This window comes from Lagenorhynchus albirostris, chromosome 6 (assembly GCF_949774975.1).
Source record: "Lagenorhynchus albirostris chromosome 6, mLagAlb1.1, whole genome shotgun sequence".
NCBI classification, from domain to species: Eukaryota; Metazoa; Chordata; class Mammalia; order Artiodactyla; family Delphinidae; genus Lagenorhynchus; species Lagenorhynchus albirostris.
In genome coordinates, this window is record NC_083100.1 from 7,925,402 (window position 1) to 7,944,678 (window position 19,277).

The 19,277-nt window shown below is 36.0% G+C and overlaps 1 protein-coding gene and 1 non-coding gene across 12 annotated transcripts in view; both read right to left on the reverse strand.

The window, feature by feature from the left end:
• Positions 1-19,277, reverse strand: part of DIS3L2 (DIS3 like 3'-5' exoribonuclease 2) — a 375,493-nt gene that overhangs the window by 355,487 nt on the left and 729 nt on the right. The window contains exon 1 of one of the 11 annotated variants that reach the window (XM_060151846.1): positions 7,516-7,556. The exons of the other annotated variants lie outside the window; for them this stretch is intronic. The gene's annotated coding sequence lies outside the window, so the exon portion shown is untranslated. Of the gene's footprint in view, positions 1-7,515; positions 7,557-19,277 lie in introns of those variants that run through there. 11 annotated transcript variants of the gene reach the window in all.
• LOC132522485 (small nucleolar RNA SNORA62/SNORA6 family) lies at positions 813-946 on the reverse strand. Its single transcript, XR_009541230.1, has one exon. It is a non-coding gene; the product is annotated as a small nucleolar RNA SNORA62/SNORA6 family (small nucleolar RNA).

Sequence of the window (19,277 nt, forward strand, 5' to 3'; positions counted from 1 at the left end):
GTAGTTCACGGGCTGACTTAGAAGGAGACACTGGAGACTGAGAAACCTGTTAAGACAGCTGGAAGGGTCCAGGCAGTGGTAGGGATGGAAAAAAAGGAAGCAGATTCAAAATGTAAATTAAGAACAGAATTAGTAGAGGGCGTAAGTAGAGGGGAAATTCTAATAAGACTCAGAGATTTCTAGCTTGAATAAATGGATGAATGGTGACAACACTTAGGCAGCAAAAAGAATACAGGACCACAAATGCAGAGCCTGAATCTTTATCCTAAGAATAATGGAAAGCAGGGCAGAGACAAAACCTAAGAAGAGGTAAAAACCTACACAGACCTTTAACCAGAAAAGAAACTGGAAAATGCTGCCAAAGATCCACAAGCTCTCCCCAGAATGCACGGGGCTCAGAGCGGTTTAGAGACAGGTAAACTCAATGTTATTTAAACTGCTGGGGGGAGGGGAGGGGTTTTTAAAAAAACTTTCGGATTCATGCTAAGGCTAAATAATAACACTGATACCAAATCTGACAAAGACAGAACACATAAACACACACGCACTCTTTCACACACAGAATTACAGAAGAATTTTTGTTGCGAACATAAATGCAAAACCCAAAATAAGACAAAAAATAAAAAATTCATCCAACATTAAATTTTAAAAATTATATTCCATGAATGCATGGTAGAGAATGTTTACTCTAACATTATGAAATCTGTTAACATATTCACTATATAGTAAATTAACACAATGGAACCAAACTGTCATCAGGCTAGAAGCCAAAAGGCATGGATCAAGTCCAACACCTATTTCATTTTCTTTCTACTTGCAGCAAGGATTACTATCAAACTCCACTCACTGAGCCAGACACCCTTGCCACTCATGCAGCACACAACCTACACCTGTGAGTTCATTGGCCAACCAGTGGCCTCAACTCTAAGCCCTAACGATGTGCACCCAACTCCTATTCGTAATTAAGACTTCTTAGTAAACTAGGACTAAAAAGAAATTTTTCTAACGTGATAAGATATATTTCTCAAGGAAACAACACCTCTTATGTAGTATTCAGACCAAGAATAATATACATAACTTGAATCTAATCATAAGGAAACATCAGACAAACTAAATGAGGAACATCCTGTTAAAAACAAAACTGTCTTCTTCAAAAAATACCAATGTCATATAGACAAAAAAGGCTAAAGAGCTGTTCTAGATTAAAGGAGATAGAAGAAACATGACAACTAAATACCATGTGGGATCCTACACCAGATCCTGTCCTAGAGGGGGAAAGATGCTAAAAGACATTACTGGATCAACTGACAACTTGTAATAGATGGCAGATATGATCAAAGTTGTATAAATGTCAAATTAACTAAGCTGATAACTTTTCTTTAGGTGTGTAAAAATATCCTTATTCTTGAAAAATACTCACTGAAGAATTTAGGGGTAATAATGTATGCAATTTACTCTCAAGAAGCTCAAGAAAACCGTTATTTTATATTTGTGTGTGTGTAGAGGATGAGAGGGAGGGAGGGTGAGTGATCACAAAAAATAAAGGAAATGGGACAAAATGTTAGCAACGGGTGAATCTAAGCAAAGGGTATATGCACTCTTGGGCATTTATCCCAGAGAAATGAAAACCTACATTCACACAAAAACTTCCACATGAATGTTTATAGCAACTTTATTCGTAATAGCCGAAAACAACCCAGGTGTCCTTCAACAGATGAATGGTTAACCAAGCTATGGTACTTCCATGCCATGGTACTACTCAGCAGTAAAAAGGAACAAACTATTGATACATGCATCAACCTGGAGAAATCACACGGGAACTATGTTGAGTGAAAAAAGTCAGTCCCAAAGGTATGTACTACATACCTCATTCCATATATAAAGCATTCCTGAAATGACAAATTAGACAGAAAGAGTTTAGAGGTTGCCAGCGGTTAGGGAGGCAGAGAGTGAGGGAGATGGCTATGGCCGTGAAAGTGTAGCACGAGAGGTCCTTGTGAAGGAAATATTCTGCATCTTGACTGTGGTGGTCAATCTACAGATGTAACAGAATGAAATACACATACATACACAGAGTACAAGTAAAACTGGTAAAATCGGAATAAGATGGGTAAATTGTATTGATATCAATTTCCTAGTTGTGATATTATACTATAGCTCTCCAAGAGGAAACCAGATGAAGTGTACACAGGATCTCTCTGTATTATTCCTTACAACTGCATGTGATTCTACCAAGTAAAGTTTAAAAAGGAAAAAAGTTAAAAGATAGCCACAGAAAATAACTTATGGATAATGACAAAGCACTAGAGGCACTCCCAGAACAGGAAAAGGCTGCCAGCTATAACAGTTAAATTATTTACCATTCATTCAATATTGTTCTAAAGAAGCTAGTTGTTGCTATATAACAAAAAAGTTAATATAAATATTAGAAAAGAGACAAAATGATCAATTATAAATGAAATTACTGTCTACCTAGAAAATCCAATACAATCAAGTGATAAAGCATTACAATATGACTTCAGTAGTGTCCAAATACAACGCAGATGGTTGTATCTGGAACCAACTTACGATGGTTCAACTTAGGATTTTTCAACCTTACAATGGTGTGAAAACGATATACATTCAGTAGAAACTGTACTTCAATTTTTGAATTTTGATCTTTTGTCAGGCTAGCAATATGTGGTAGATACTGTCTTGTGATGCTGAATAGTGGCAGTGAGCCACAGTTCCCAGTCAGCCACACCCTTACAAGCATGAACAACTGATACACTTACAACCATTCTAGACCCAGACAACCCTTCTGTTCTTCACTTTCAGTACAGTATTCAATAAATTACATGAGCTATTCAACATTTTACCATAGAACAGACCTTGTGTTAGATGATTTTGCCCCACTGCGGGGTAATGTAAGTGTTCTGAACACATTTAAGGTAGGCTATGCTATGATGTTCAGTAGGTTAGGTGTATTAAACACGTTTTCAACTTGGCTGAAGAGTTTACTGAGAAGTCGCCCCATCAAGGAAGATCTGTATATAAAGTTAATAGCCTTTTTATTATATTCCACTAATAATCAGTTAGAAAACTTTGTATAAAAAAGAATTTTGTTTTTAAATTCTTTACATAAGTCATTTGCAATCATTTTTTAATATTTAAAAAATTTTTCCCAGGAATATAGTGACTATATGTCTCTAATAAGTTTCTCCAAAACAACATATTCTCCAGTTCCCCCCCATTAAATACCATATTTAATCTTCTCTGATTTGCTGTTTCTCAGTATCTAGTCTACCTTTCACTTTAGAAGCCAAACTTGATTCAAAAATATTTTCCAATCCCCCAAGACCTTAAATACTTTGAACAAGCCTAAGCCAGCTGTAAAGGATGAGGATCTAAGGTTTCTTCCAGCTCTGAATCTCCATCTTGTCAGGAGCTAGAATCCCTTTAATCAGCTCTAGGAGACTAAATGGGCATTCTTCTGCAGACCTCAGGAGCATCTCTCATCTTCATGAGGTTTCTCTTGGAACATGAATTCCAAGTTCGCAGTCAGTGAAGCTCATTCTAGAGCAAAACCACATTTACTCCATTCATTCTAGTCAAGGCCTCTCACATTAGCCCCCATTTCAAACTAGAGCTGCTTCTAAACCACTATCAGCCCAATCCATTTCCTCCATGTGGATCTGCTGTGCAGTGCATCCTACATAAAAGCCAAGACAGTTTCTCACTCCTTATGCAGAAATACTTCTGCTAAGTTCCAGGTCTCCCAGGATAACAAGAAATATCCTCAGTTAAGAAGCAAAGATACAAAAAAATAAATTATTTTCATAGTTCTTGAAGAGCACGGAACCTATTATACCAGAGTAGGAAAGAATGGCATACACTTTTAAGAAAAGGAAGAATTTCTTTTACCTATATTTTTAATATAAATTAAACTCTCTTGTTATCATTCCAGGGACAGCAGGGGATGAAATTCTCAAGTGAAATATGGCACTGGCCTACACCATCTTAAAAATGCCAACAGTCTAGCAATGAGCCATCTCTTTAACTGTCTTTGCCTCTCAAAGTATAACAAATGAAACCTCTATTTAGACACACCACATTCATAACAATTTTCTTTAGAAAGTAGGATTACTAAGGATTCTCACTTTAAGGCATACATTTTAGTAACGTTTGATTTTTTGTTTCTTACAAGAGTATAAATTACATTTCTCAAACAACATTATATATACATATATATGTACACATATATTTTAACTCTATTCACTAGTAATAAAAAGCATCTATTTAGACTTATCAATTAAAAATAATTATGCTTTTTCATAAATCAAGTTGGTTCAATAGTTTAAGAGGTTTTCAATATTTACAGATAATATAATTGTCTGTCTAGAAAATCTCAAAGGTTATACTCACAAATTATTAAGAGTAATGATTTCATCAAGAATGTCAGAAAGGGCAGATTCAACATCAACAAAGAAATTATCGATAACATTCCTATATGCCCACAATAATTAATTTGAAAACATGAGAGGAAAAATATCAATTCTTAGCAATAACCAAAATCACAAAATGTCTGGGAACAAAATTAATAACACTGATATAAGACCTAATTTAAATTCAAACATCATTATTTTTAAAATTATAAAAGACCTAAACAAATAAACAAACACTGCTCTTGACAAGAAAGACTCAATATTACAAAGCTATTGGCTGCAAATTAGTCAAAAAATTCAATGTAACCACAATTAAATTCCAATCACAACTTTTTTATAGAAACTAAGAAGCTCATCTTAAAAATCAAATAGAAAAAAAATGGGCAAAGGCTGTGAACAGACAATTTTCCAAAGAAGATATATTAATGGCCAAGAAGTTCATGAAAAAGATGCCCAACGTCATTAGCCATCAAGGAAATGCAAATCAAAACCATGAAGGGACTTCCCTGGTGGTCCAGTGGTTAAGACTCCACGCTCCCACCGCAGGGGGCCCGGGTTACATCCCTGGTCAGGGAACTAGATCCCGTATGCCACAACTAAAAGATCCCACATGCAGCAAAGAAGTCCTGTGTGCCGTGACTAAGACTGTGCGCAACCAAATAAATATTTTAAAAAAAGAAAACACACACAATGAGGTTCCATTCACACTCAAAAGGATGTCTACACCAAAACAAAACCCAGAAAATAACAAGTATCGGCAAGGATGTAGAGAAACTGGAACCCTCATATGTAGCTGATAGAAATGTAAAATGGTTCAACCACTGTGGAAAAGAGCCTGGCAATTCCTCAAAAAGTTAAACATAGAATTACCACATGACCCAGCAATTCCCCTTCTGGGTATATACCCAGAAGAGTTGAAAATAGTTACTCAAATAAATAAATGTACACACATGTTCAAAGCAGCACTATTCACAACAGCCAAAAGGTGGAAACAACTCAAATGCCCATCAACAGATTAATGGATAAACAAATTGCGGCATATACATATAATAGAATATTATTCAGCCACAAAAAGAAGTAATACATGCTACAATATGGATGAACCTCAAAAACATTATGCTAAGTGAAAGAAGCCAGACAGACACAAGGTCATGTACGATTCCATGTACTATATATGTAATATCCAGAGTAGGTTAAATCCATAGGAACAGAACACAGATTGGTGACTCCCAGAAAACAGGGAAAGGGAAGAATAGGAAGCAACTACTTACTGGGTACAGGGTTTTCTTTTGGGGTGATGAAAATGTTTTGGAACTAGACAGAGGTGATGGTTGTACAATACTGTGAATGCATGAAATGCCACTGTATCCCTTTAAAATGGTTAATTTTATGTTATGTGAATTTCACACCAATAAAAAATAATTTCAAAAATCAAATGGAAGAAAAAAATGTACACAATGGATGAAAAATATTTGCAAAGGAAGAGTAACAAGAAAAGATTTACTCTCTCAGATTTGAAGACATACTATGAAGTAATGGTAATTAAAACAGTATGATATTATTATAGTTGAAATAGGCAAAAACATCATAGAAGAAAACTGAGTCTAAAAATGGACCCTTAGGAAATTCTAAAAAAGGTATTTCAAATTAGTGGGAGAAAGACCACTCAAATGATAATAGGACAACTGGCTATCTGCTTAGAGAAAAGCAAAGTTAGATCCTTAATACTATACATAAAAAATAGACTACAGTTGGCTTAAAGTGCTAAATGTTGGAAGTAAAATTATAAACATATTAAAAGAAAATATAGGAGAAAACTGCTCAAAATCTAGGGGTAAAAAAAGGCTTCTTAGTTAAGACATAAAACACAGAAACCATAAAGAGACTCAAATTTTAAAAATTAAAAGCTTCTGTAAACCAAAAGAAACCATAAAGACAAAGCACCAGACTAGAAGAAAATATCTGCAACATTTAAGACTTCTAAGATTTATATACAGAATATGTAAAGAGCTACAAATCAATATGAAAGAAGCAACCCAACTAAAACAAAACAAAACAAACAATAATAACAACAACAAAAAAAAACAGGCAAAAGATAAGAACAGTCACAAAAAGAAATATTCAAATGTAACTGGTCTGTGTTTGGCCCAGACATGGGTATTCTTAAATCTCGTCAGGTGATTCTTCTCTGCAGTCAGGGTAAAGAACCACCAAGCCACCTAGTTGGAGAATGGGGCGTGTCCAGGCTGCCCAAGGTGAAGTATAAGGCGAAAGGCAGGAAAAATAAACCACCACCTTAAAGGGCTCCTGCCCACTCACAACGGAAGGCCCTGAGAGTACATTAAATGCCTAAAGGAGAATGGTTTATTTTTATCCAGTCAGAGAGCATTACCATTTTTATTTCTACAAGGTAGAAACATATGAATGACATTCTTTATAAAACTAACGAGGAAAATTATTAAATAAATTTACACTAAGTGAAAGCAGCCCAGGATTAAATACTTGCAAAAATATGACCAAAGCAGACACATATAATGTTATAGAGAGAAGCAAATCACTGAAAAATATCTGCATTGTGATTTCGTTTTATAAATTTCAAAAACATGCAAAATTAAACAACAGTTTAAGGATACAAACTATATGGTTCAAGTACGAAGAAAATACAAAATTCAGGTTACCTCTGAAATGGGAAGGAAGAGGTGGGATAAGGAACAGGAACATAGAGATCTTCAATTTTTTTCTTAAACCGGTGGTTAGGTACATGGGTATTCACTGTCCTAGTGTTCTGTATACCTTACACATATTTTACATACATTACTTTGTAACTTCTCAGTATTTAATAAAAAACTACCATTTAAAAACAAACAAGACCATACAAAAATGCATGTAAATACATATATAGTCTTTTAATTCTAGATTCAGTATTTGCCACTGAAAATCTGCTTGGTTCTATAGTGTCCTAACTAGTCACCTGCTAGGAGTTAGCAAATGCTTGATTTTCATCTTTTCTTCTGAAGTTGCATTAACAAGGAATTTCATGGGGGTAGGGAGGGTTTACAGCAAAAGGCATGTGCTCTTTGATTAAACCCACTGAGAACCACGAGCAATCACTTCAGGGAGCTCCAGCAAAGAGGGCACTTCTCGAACTAAAGAGTAAAAAGGTTTGCAGAAGATAATTAAAAGCATTACAAGAGGAATGATGTGATTTGAACAATAAGATATTTTTCCATTAATTATTTTTTACCCAACTGAAATTCAATGAAACCCTGGATGAATCCTCAGCTCTCAATTCCTCTGAGATACAAAGATCAGAGTGAGTCCAGTTGAGCACTTGAAGTGTCAGGGCCAATTCTGCATGTGGTGGGCAGCTGTGAGTTCAAGGACAGTGCCACATGTACTCCTCCCTACCAGCCAGAAGTAAAAAAGTTCCAGAGAAACAGGCCTGGGCTCTGCCCACAACACTATCATCTGAGCATTCCTTTCATTAGAACAATACAAGATTACACAATGACCCTTAAGTTGAAGCAGGATTCTGGATGCCTGAGAAAGTGGGATACTCTTAGGGTATGGTAAGCTGACTGCTGAGACAATCAATAAATGAATTAGCATAAAGTATGCTGACTTCTTTGGAAGGAATTTTATGAACACAAGATTTAAGACTTCTTATACAATAAACAATGCAATCACAAGTACTAATAAAGAAGAACTAAGGGTGCTATAGTAAGAAAAGCTATAAATGAATTATGTGCAAGACTGTACTAAGGAATGTAGGGAAATTTTAAAAGACTCCATCTCTGTGTCAGAGGCATGCAGCAGTTGAAAAGATAAGATATATTAAAAAACTTGTGATAAAGCCAGACATCAAAAACACTCCACAATTCAGTCTAATCTAACCTCCCCAGTCGTCTGCTTTCCATAGTCACACCCAATTCAGCTAAACACATGCCTCACTCTTCCAAATCTCACATACTGCAATACACTCTTCTCTCCGCAAATGCTTCGCCCTCCTTAGAGTATCATGCAAAATCTCACTTGTCCTTCAAGGCTCATCCCTAATGCTTCCTGCATCCTTGGAAGTCTTTTATAACCTACACACTCCCTTGTGATCTTTCATAATCCTTCTCTATTATGGTGCCATCCCTACTCTTACGTCTGTTTTAGTTAAACACTTGTCTTATCTCTCCTACTGAAGCAGGAGTAATGGAAAGAGCAGACATTGTGAAAAACCTAGATTTTAATCTGAACATTAACTGTCTGATATTGAGCAAACCAAACTACCTAGCTTTCTTAAGCCTATATCCAAATATACAAAATAGGGAAATTATTATGTATCTTGCATTACTTCATTAATAAATAGAGGGTATGTGGGTACTGTGTGTGTGAGAGAAAGAGAGGGGCAGAGACAAAGAGAAAGAAAGAGAGAATGTAGAAATATATAGGAATAATGAAAAAGTACAGGAAAGTAGTAGTTATTAGAATTGTATGTTTAAAAAGTTAGAGGAAAAACTGAACAGGTTAAGAAACAGTGAAGATATAAAAAGGATCCAAATCAAACTTCTAGAAATAAAAATGATGATGCCTGAGATGAAAACTACACTGGATGGGATTAACAGCAGATTAGACACTGTTGAGGAAAAAATTAGTAAACTTGAAGATAAAGCAATAGGAATTATCCAAAATGAAAAACAGGAAAAAAATGAACAGAGGGCATCAGTGAGCTGTGGGACTTTAAGCAACCTAATATATGTATAACTGAAATCAGCAGGGCAGAGGAAGGGGACTGAGAAAAGTAAAGAAAGAAAAAATATTTGAAGAAGTAACAGCTGAAAATTTTCCAAATTTGATGAAAACTATAAAACTACAGTTTAAGAAGTTCAGTGTTTCACAAGAAACATAAAGCTATACCAAGGCAAATCATAATCAATTTGGTTAAAACCAGTCTAAAGGGAAATGTTAAAAGCAGCAGAGAAAAAAAAAAGACACATTAAGTACAAGAAACAGAAATAAAGAGGTCAGATTTCTTGTCAGAAACAAGCAAGGTAGAAGACAGTGAATCAAAATCCTTATAACACTGATTAAAAATAAAAAATGTTAATCTAGAATTCTTTATGCAGCAAATATATCTTTCAAACACAAAGGCAAAATACAAACTTTTTCAGACATGTGAAAACTGAAATAATCATCACTAGCAAACCTGCATGGCCAGAAACACTAAAGTCCTCAAAGCAGAAAGAATATGATAAAAAAGATGCAAACCTGGATCTACACAAAAGAATGAAGAGCTCTAGAAAAAGTAACTTACGGGTAAATATAAAGATTTTATTCTTAAAATTTAAGTCTCTTTAAAAGACAATTGATTACTTATAAATAATAATAACAGTGTATACTGGAATTGATCATATATGTGGAAGTAAAAAAATGATGAGCACAAAGGCCAGGAGGGAAAATTAAAAGATACTGCTAAAAGGTTTTCAAAAACAAATAAAAAAAACAAAACAAAACAAAAAAAGGACTTCTCTGGTGGCACAGTGGTTAAGAATCTGCCTGCCAATGCAGGGGACACGAGTTCAATCCCTGGTCTGGGAAGATCCCACATGCCACAGAGCAACTAAGCTCATGCACCACAACTACTGAGCCTGCGCTCCACAGCCTGTGCACCACAACTATGGAAGCCTGCGCGCCCTAGAGCCTGTGCTCAGCAACAAGAGAAGCCACAGCAATGAGAAGCCCGCACACAGCAACAAAGAGTAGCCCCCGCTCACCGCAACTAGGGAAAGCCCACATGCAGCAACGTAGACCCAACGCAGACACACACACACACAAAGTTTTTATATGTGAAGTGGTATGATATCCTTGAAAGTAGACTGTGATAAGTTTAACGTGTATATATAAACCCTAAAGTAACCACTAAATAAATAAATAGTTACCATTAATAAGCCAACAAGGGAGATGGACAATTTTAGAAAAAACAAAATTAATCCGAAAGAAGTGAAACAAAGAATAGATGGGACAAAAAAGAAAAATAACAAGATGAAAGATCAAACTTAACCATATCAATAATCACATTAAATGTAAATGGTCTAAGTACACCAATTAAAAGACTGTCAGGGGGGATTCCCTGGTGGTCCAGTGGTTAGGACTCCACGCTTCCACTGCAGGGGGCACGGGTTTGATCCCTGGTCAGGGAACTGAGATCCCACAAGCCATGCAGTATGGCCAAAAAGAAAAAGATTGTCAGACTAGTTAAAAAGCAACACTCAACAATATGCTGCCTACAGAAACACTTCAAATATAAGACACAAATAAGTTAAAAGTAAACGTATGGAAAAGATATACCATGCTAACACTAACAAAAGGAAAGCCGGAATGGCTTCATTAATATCAGTCAATGTAGGTTTCAGAGCACAGAACATTACTGTGGCTAAAGATCATTTCATAACATTAAAGGGGTTAATTCATCAAGAGCAAATAACAATTCTAAATGTGTATGTACTTAATACATTTAAGGAAGAAATACCAACTCTATACAAACTATTCCGGAAAATTAAAGGAAAGGAAATACTTCCCAATTCATTGAAGGTTGCCAGCACTACTCTGATACCAAAAACAAAAACAAAGATATTACAAGAAAAATCATCCCAAACCAGTATCTGTCATAATCACAGATGGAAAATTTTTAATAAATTTCAAGAAATAAATTCCAATAAAGACACAGACCTACTAGAGAATGGACTTGAGGATATGGGGAGGGGGAAGGGTAAACTGTGACAAAGCGAGAGAGAGGCATGGACATATATACACTACCAAACGTAAGGTAGATAGCTAGTGGGAAGCAGCTGCATGGCACAGGGAGATCAGCTCGGTGCTTTGTGACCGCCTGGAGGGGTGGGATAGGGAGAGTGGGAGGGAGGGAGACGCAAGAGGGAAGAGATATGGGAACATATGTGTATGTATAACTGATTCACTTTGTTATAAAGCAGAAACTAGCACACCATTGTAAAGCAATTATACTCCAATAAAGATGTAAAAAAAAAAGAGAGAACACTTAAAAAAATAAAAAAATTTAAAAAAAAGAAAGAAATTCCAATGACATATAAAAATAATAACACATCAGGACCAAGTAGGGTTTATCTAGAGAATGCAAGGTTAGTTCTAATATTTGAAAGTCAATGTAATTGACTATATTAAACCATTTCCAGTAGACTCGGAAAAAGCATTTGACTAAATCCAACATTTGTTTCTGATTAAAAAAAAAAAAAACAAGCTCTCAGCAAACTAGGAATAGAAGGAAACTTCTTCACTGACAAAGAAAATATACCAAAAGCCTACAGCTATCATCACACTTAATGGTGAAAGACTAAATGCTTTCTTCCTAAGATCAGGAATAAGACAAATATGTCTACTTCCACCACTTCTATTTAACATTGTACTGGGAACTGAAGCCAGTACAATAAGAAAAAATAAAAAGTTAAAGATTAAAAAGTAAGAAGTAGGGACTTCCCTGGTGGTGCAGGGGTTAAGAATCCGCCTGCCAATGCAGGGGACACGGGTTCGATCCCTGGACTGGGAAGATCCCACATGCCGCAGAGCAACTAAGCCCATGCACCACATCTACTGAGCCTGTGCTCTAGAGCCCTCTAGCCACAACTACTGAGCCCATGTGCCACAACTACTGAAGTCCACATGCCTAGAGCCCACGCTCTGCAACAAGAGAAGCCACAGAACAAAGAGGAGCCCCCGCTCACCGCAACTAGAGAAAGCCCGCACACAGCAATGAAGACCCAACACAGCCAAAAATAAATAAATATATTAAAAAAATGGAAGAAGTAAAATTGTATTCACAGATGACATAATCGTTATGTAGCAAATCCAATGAAATCTATTTAAAAAGCTGCTAGGAGAAATAAGCATAGCCAGGTTAACAAAGAGCCAATGTACAAAAATTAATCATATTTCTATATACTAGCAACAGTCAAAGATATAAAATTTTAAAAACCATCATTTCAATAGCATCAAAAATATAAAATACATAGGGCTAACTGTGACAAAAGATGTACAAGATATGTGCAGTGAACACTACAAAATATTGCTGAGAGAAAGAAAAGAAAACCTAAATAAATGGTCATGGGTTGGAAGATGTTAAGATGGCATTCTCCCCAAATCATCTATAGGTTCAATAAAATTTGAATCAAATTCTCAAGCGGACTTTTTTGAAAAGCTGACAAGCTGATTCTAAAATTAACACAGAAATGAAAAGGACCTCAAAGAGCCAAAGTCTGGAAAAAGAACATCAAAGTTGAAGGATTTACACTATCTGACTTCAAGTCTTTTTATAAAACTATAGGAATCAAATCAGTGTAGTACTGGCATCAATATCTACAAATAGATCAATGAAACAGAGAGTCCAGAAATAGAACCAAAAATATGTATAGATTTTCAACCTAGGTATAACCTAGGCACAAGGGAATTAAGTGAAGGAATACAGTCTTTTCAACAAATGGTTCTAAAAAAACTGGATTCCGTTTATTTTTTTTTGAATTCCATATATTTAAAAAATGAACTTTGATCCATACCTTGCACTATATATAAAAATTTACTCAAAGTGGATCATAGATTTACAAGTAAAACTTCCAGAACACAGGAGAATATCACTGTGATATTAACTTAGGCAAAGATTTTTTAGATAAAGCAAGAAAAGCACAATCCATAAAAGAAAAAATTGTAAGTTGGACATCATCAAAATTAAGAACTGCTCTTCAAAAGTCATCATTAAGAGAATAAAAAGAGACTAGGAGAAAATATTTGCAAATCCTATGCCTGAAAAAGGATATACATCCAGAATATACAAAGAACTTCTAAAATTCAGTGATAAGGAAACACACCCAATGAAAAATGTACAAAACATCTGAACAGACATTTCACCGAAGAAGTTATATGGATAGCAAACAAGTTCATGAAAAGATGAAGAGCATCACTTCCTTAGGGAAATACAATTTAAAATCAGGGGACTTCCCTGGCGGTCCAGTGGTTAAGACTCCACGCTTCTACTGCAGGGGGTGCAGGCTCGCTAAAATCCCTCATGCCTCATGGTGCAGCCAAAAAAAATAAAATAAATGTTAAAAATAAAATAAAATCCTAATGAGGTACCAATATACATCTATAAGAAAGTCTAAAGTTAAAAAGACTGACCATACCAAGTGTTGGCAAGGATGAGGAGGAACTGGACCTCTTATACTTTGCTGGTGGGAATGCAAAATAGTACACCCACTTTCCAAAACTTTGACAGTTGCTTTAAAAGTTAAGCATATACCTACCATATGATCTAGCCATTCTACTTCTAGGTATTTAACCAAGAGAAATAACAGTATACATCCACACAAAGGCTCGTACACAAATTTTCATAGCAACTTCATTTGTTACCAACTAAAAATTAGAAACAACCAATACACCCATCAACAGGTGAATGTATTAATAAACTTCGGTACGTCCATTCAAAGGAATATTACTCAGCATTAAAGAGGAATCAACTACTGATACATTAAAAAAAAGGATAAATATCAAAATAATTATGCTGAGTAAAAGAAGCATAACTATATACTATATGATTCCAGTTATATAAAATTCCAGGAAATTCTACGAAATAAAATTAATATATAATTACAGAAAGATCAGTGGTTGTCTGGCATGGGGGTCAAGGAGCCAGGGATGTAATGAAAGCTTTGAGGGTGATGGATATGTTCACTATCTTGTTTGTGATAATAGTCTCTTGAGCATATACATATATCAAAACTTAATAAATTGTATACTTTTAATACATACAATTTATAGTAAGTTGACAACACCTCAATTATCCAGCTTTTAAAAAATATGGTCTTGGGGCTTCCCTGGTGGCAAAGTGGTTGAGAGTCCACCTGCCGATGCAGGGGACACGGGTTCGTGCCCCGGTCCGGGAAGATCCCACATGCCGCAGAGTGGCTGGGCCCGTGAGCCATGGCCGCTGAGCCTGAGCGTGCGGTGTCTGTGCTCCGCAACAGGGGAGGCCACAACAGTGAGAGGCCCGCGTACCGCAAAAAAAATATATATATATATGGTCTTAACCAATAACTAATAATGCTTCACAATACAAGTTGGTTCCTAATTCAATCATTAAAAGTATTCCCTATTAATAATGTATATTTTAGTCATAAAATTTATAGGGCATCCTTACTTCCAAACTATTAAGACTGATTTGAACTGGCAAAATTCAGTAAATCATAAAGAAAACAAATGTCTTATTGGAGCAAAAGATCTATGAACAATTCAAATATGTTTTCATTTAAAAAACATAAAATAACTAAAAAGAATAACAAACCATGTAAATTGTTGATTTTAAGTACAATTAAAACAAAAATAACCATGTGCTGTTATCTCCTCCCTCATATAACTGCTGCTACAGTTTCACATTCAATCCTCTAAAACTAACTAAAGCTGACCAAGACAAAGAGGGAAAGGAGCAACTATTTCCCATGTAGAGAAACGCTCTCTAAATGAGGTGAAGTTAAACAGAAATGTTTGGGGCTTCTCTCCAAATCCCTCAGCACCTAGACAATCACTACAAACCTCTTCCTCATCAAATCCTAATGGGAGATAGAAACAATCCAATTTCATTAAAGGAAGCCTCAGAGGAATCTAAAGGGCAAAGTTACTCAATTAGCATTACATAACTCCCTGCCTCCTCCTGGTTTAGGTACCCAAGCTCTCAAGTCTATCAAATACTCCCAACAATTACTGTCCTTCATTTGAAGGATTTTTTAAACCACAGGGAACAGGTAACTCCCTACTGTATCAGTCTACTTCATTACTTGCCCTTTTCCTTATGGTTCCTCTAGAACTGATGTCGATGTTCTCATACGTAGCACTCATGCTGAAATCAGAACCTGATTTAGAGAAGTAGCACAATGTGTTGTGGTGGAAGGAATATGGACTTTGGAATCAGACAGACATGGGTCCATACTTCAGTTCTAACACTTACTGCCTTATGACCTAAGTAAACTTCCTGAGCCTCTATATTCTCCCCAGTAAAAGAGTTGAATCCTCTTTCTCAATGGACAACAACTGATATTTAATGACATAATACATGTGAATTACTCAACACATAGGAGGGGCTCCATAAATGATAATCCCCTTCCTCTTAACTTTCTAATTAGAAGGCATTTTCTGAGGGCAAGGTACCTCTTCATTAGCCCTTATCTCCAGCTAATTTCATCAGACATTTTCACTGTGCTTTGTGTAACATGAAAGTCCCTTCCTACTAGTGGGAACACTATCTCTTGTCTGCCACCACTAGTGCATCCAAGAGGCAGCTATTACTGGGTTTTAAGAAAGAATCAGAAGTAGTTGGACTGCACACTCATGTCCATTAGCTGCATTATTCACAACAGATAAACGTGGAAACAACCTAAGTGTCCATCAATGGATCAATGGATAAGCAAAATGTGGTATATACATACAAGCCTTAAAAAGGAAATTTTGACATATGCTACAATATGGATGAACCTTGAGAACATTATGCACAAAAAGGCAAATACTGTGTGATTCCACTTATATGAGGTAATTACAGTAGTCAAAATCACAGAGACAGAAAGCAAACTAGTAGTTGCCAGAGGCTGGGAAGAATGGTGGTTTCATGGGTATAGAGTTTCAGTTTTTGGAGATGAATGGTGGTGATGATCGCAAAACACTATGAATGTATTTAATACCACTGAACTGTACACCAAAAAATGGTTACGATGGTAAATTTTATATTATGTGTATTTTATCACAATTTTTAAAAATTGGGAAAGAAGTTTTTTTAGACTAATGGCTGACTAAACTTGACTAAATCTAGCATCAACACGAGAGTTAATCACATAATTGCAACTCTGGGGCATCAAGTTCTTTCTATGGTTCCAAATAAAATGCCATCTGAAAAGTTCTTACTGTCAAATCCTTCTACCTCCTGTTACATGACACAAACAAGCATCTTGTGCAGTTCCACCACCCTCAGTCTAATAAAGATAACAAGAATTCTGGCTGAGTTTCTCTCACGTCACCAATAATGGCACTAATAGCCGGACCGCAGAGGGATTTACAGAACTATTGCAGGCCCACACTTTGATTTGAATGTGTGCTTAGTAGTACTTGAATGAAAATGAATTCATTTCCCACAGAAACTCCCCAGATAAAACAAAAAACTTTTTGAAGGTTACAGTAAAAGGATACTCTAAAAACTGTATCCTATAAGGCTGATCCTATAAGGCTGGTCAACATTACAGAAAATCAAAGTCTGGAATAAATGGGGAAACTGAAAATAAAAATTTACAAATCTTCCTCACACCAGAAAACACTTTGTTATACTTTTTTTGTACTTAAAATACTGAGCCACCTCAAAATAATTTCCAGTCCAATACCTAAAATCAACTAGTCTGTAAGCATTGTGAGATGAACACTATAAAATGTAGTACAAATATGACTCTTTCAAAACCATTTAGCAGTAATAAAACTCACAAATAAACATAAACCTTTGCCTCAAAATAAATCAGCTAACCTAAAAAGTTTAATGTGTTCTTTTTCATTTCTGATGGCTTCCTCATCAAAATGTGCAGGGGAACCCAAGTATATATGCCATGGGCAAATACATGCAATGAAGACAGGAAAAAGTGAGAATCTCAACTCTGATGGCAAAAGTGAAAGAATCATTCAACTGCAGAAGGACCAATGTAAATTTGATTAATATAATCAAGGATCTGAATCAATGAAGTTCAAAATTTTATGCAGAGTCACCTTCTAGGCAATGAAAGTCCTAAAGACAATCAATTAGTCAACTAATACTTCCTAGGCATCAAATATGCCTCAACATATTGGAATGGGGATGTGGAAATCAGTTTCTGCGCCTCAGTGGTACTTCTGGTCTAACTAACGAATAAAGCACAAAATCACAACATGTAAGCAGACTGAAGCAGTAAAGGCACCCACCCAGAAGGTGAATGACCAGAGCTCTAGTCCCAACTCTGCCCCAACTCACTAAGATGTCTGTCCTTGGGCTAATCACTGAAACTTCTACAGGACTCTATTTTCTTGCCTAGAATAAGACAGGATAATTTCTAAGGCCTCTTCCACTCTGGAACTATTAATTCAAGTTGAAAGACAAGGGAGAGGAACTGGGCCTTAAAGAATTGGTAGGATTTGAATTGACTGATGGGAGAAGGAAGGATATTGCAGAGAAGGAGTATGAAAGTACAAATGGACGGACACACCTTGTATGATTTCACTTATATGAGATATCTAGAGTAGTCAAAATCATGAAAATAAAAAGTAGAAGGGTGGTTGCCAGGAGTTGGTGGGAAGGAGAAATAGGCCGTTGTACAGAATTTAGTTTCGCAAGATGAAAAACTCCTAGCGATGTTACACAACAATGTAAATACAGTTAACTGCACACTTAAAAAATGGTTAAGAGGGTAAATTTTATACTATGTATTTTTTAACCACAATTAAAAAGAGTCACAGAAATTAGTCTCCTAGCAGTCATACTAATGCAAAATATTTCAACTCGACTTCTAATGTCCAATTCTAATCCCTAAAATTCCTTTTTTCCCAATTAAAAAAAAAGTAGATGTGCGTTGCTAATGGTACATGGAGTCTCCCTCAACGGCAATAAAGCTGAAGGAGCATGTTGAGAAAACGAAGAAAGAGAAGACAATGCAAACACTAAGCAATAGTAGAAGATACAAAGCAGGCTAGTCAAACACAATCTGTGTCATCCCCACCCACAATCTAGCCTAAGTCTCTAAGTAAAACTGTACAGAGGTTTCTCTTTACTCCAAAGATAAACTCTTCAACCTGCTTACAAGGCCCAGCACCCTCTGGCCCACCTCTCCAACCCCCTCTCTCACGAGATTCTTCTACACTCTTCCTGAGAGATACACAGATCTGTATCTTAAGTCCCCAGTCCTCTCCATGAACCCTGCCATCACAGGGTCTTTTTGCCCTTGCTGTTTTTTCCGACTGGATCACTCTTCCCTTCCTGTGCATCCTTCAGATCTCAGTTCAAATGTCACTTCTGTGACTTCCCTAACTCAAATACTTGTCACAGTTGCAGTTTTACATTCATGTGATTAATCTGATTGCATCCGCTGAGGACAGGGTCATGCATGAATTCACTCTCCCTAATTTCCAATGCTAAACACAGTGCCTAGTACCAAGTAAGCACTCAAATACTTGTTGAATAAGTGAATAAATGGGCACCAAACCTGTAAGAAAGCAATAAAATATCACAGAATGTCTGCTTAAGAGTTTGTGCATCTTCACAAATGACTCTTTGGAGGATGCCCAAAGCAATTGAGCCTAAAATCCCTATTCAACTCTTACAGAAAAAATCAATTCAGATGCCTGTATAAATTTCTCTGGCTCTTCTATGTCTCTAAGCAATTGCTGAGCACTGTAAGTACTTAATAAATACTTATTGAGCTGAAATGAAATTATACTGTTTTGAATAATGGATTTTGATATATAAACTCCTATATTTTAGTCCCATATAATGTCATTTTCGAAAACTGTTCATATGTCTCAGTTTTAGCTCCACTGTCATTGGATTAATTATAATGTAGTTATCCAACAATGTTCAAATAAGGCTTAGAGTTTCCTTAGTCCCACTTCTTCAAACTCAGTTAAGGGAGGTTTTCAGTCTCTTGTATTTTCATATAAATTTTACTTTGTCAATTTCTGGGGGAAAAAAAGCCTGCTGGGATTTTAACAGAATTGCGTTGAACCTGTTTTCAAATGTAAATCAAAGATATTAACAACACCTGCCCCTACTTCGTCAACGTAGCAAATTTC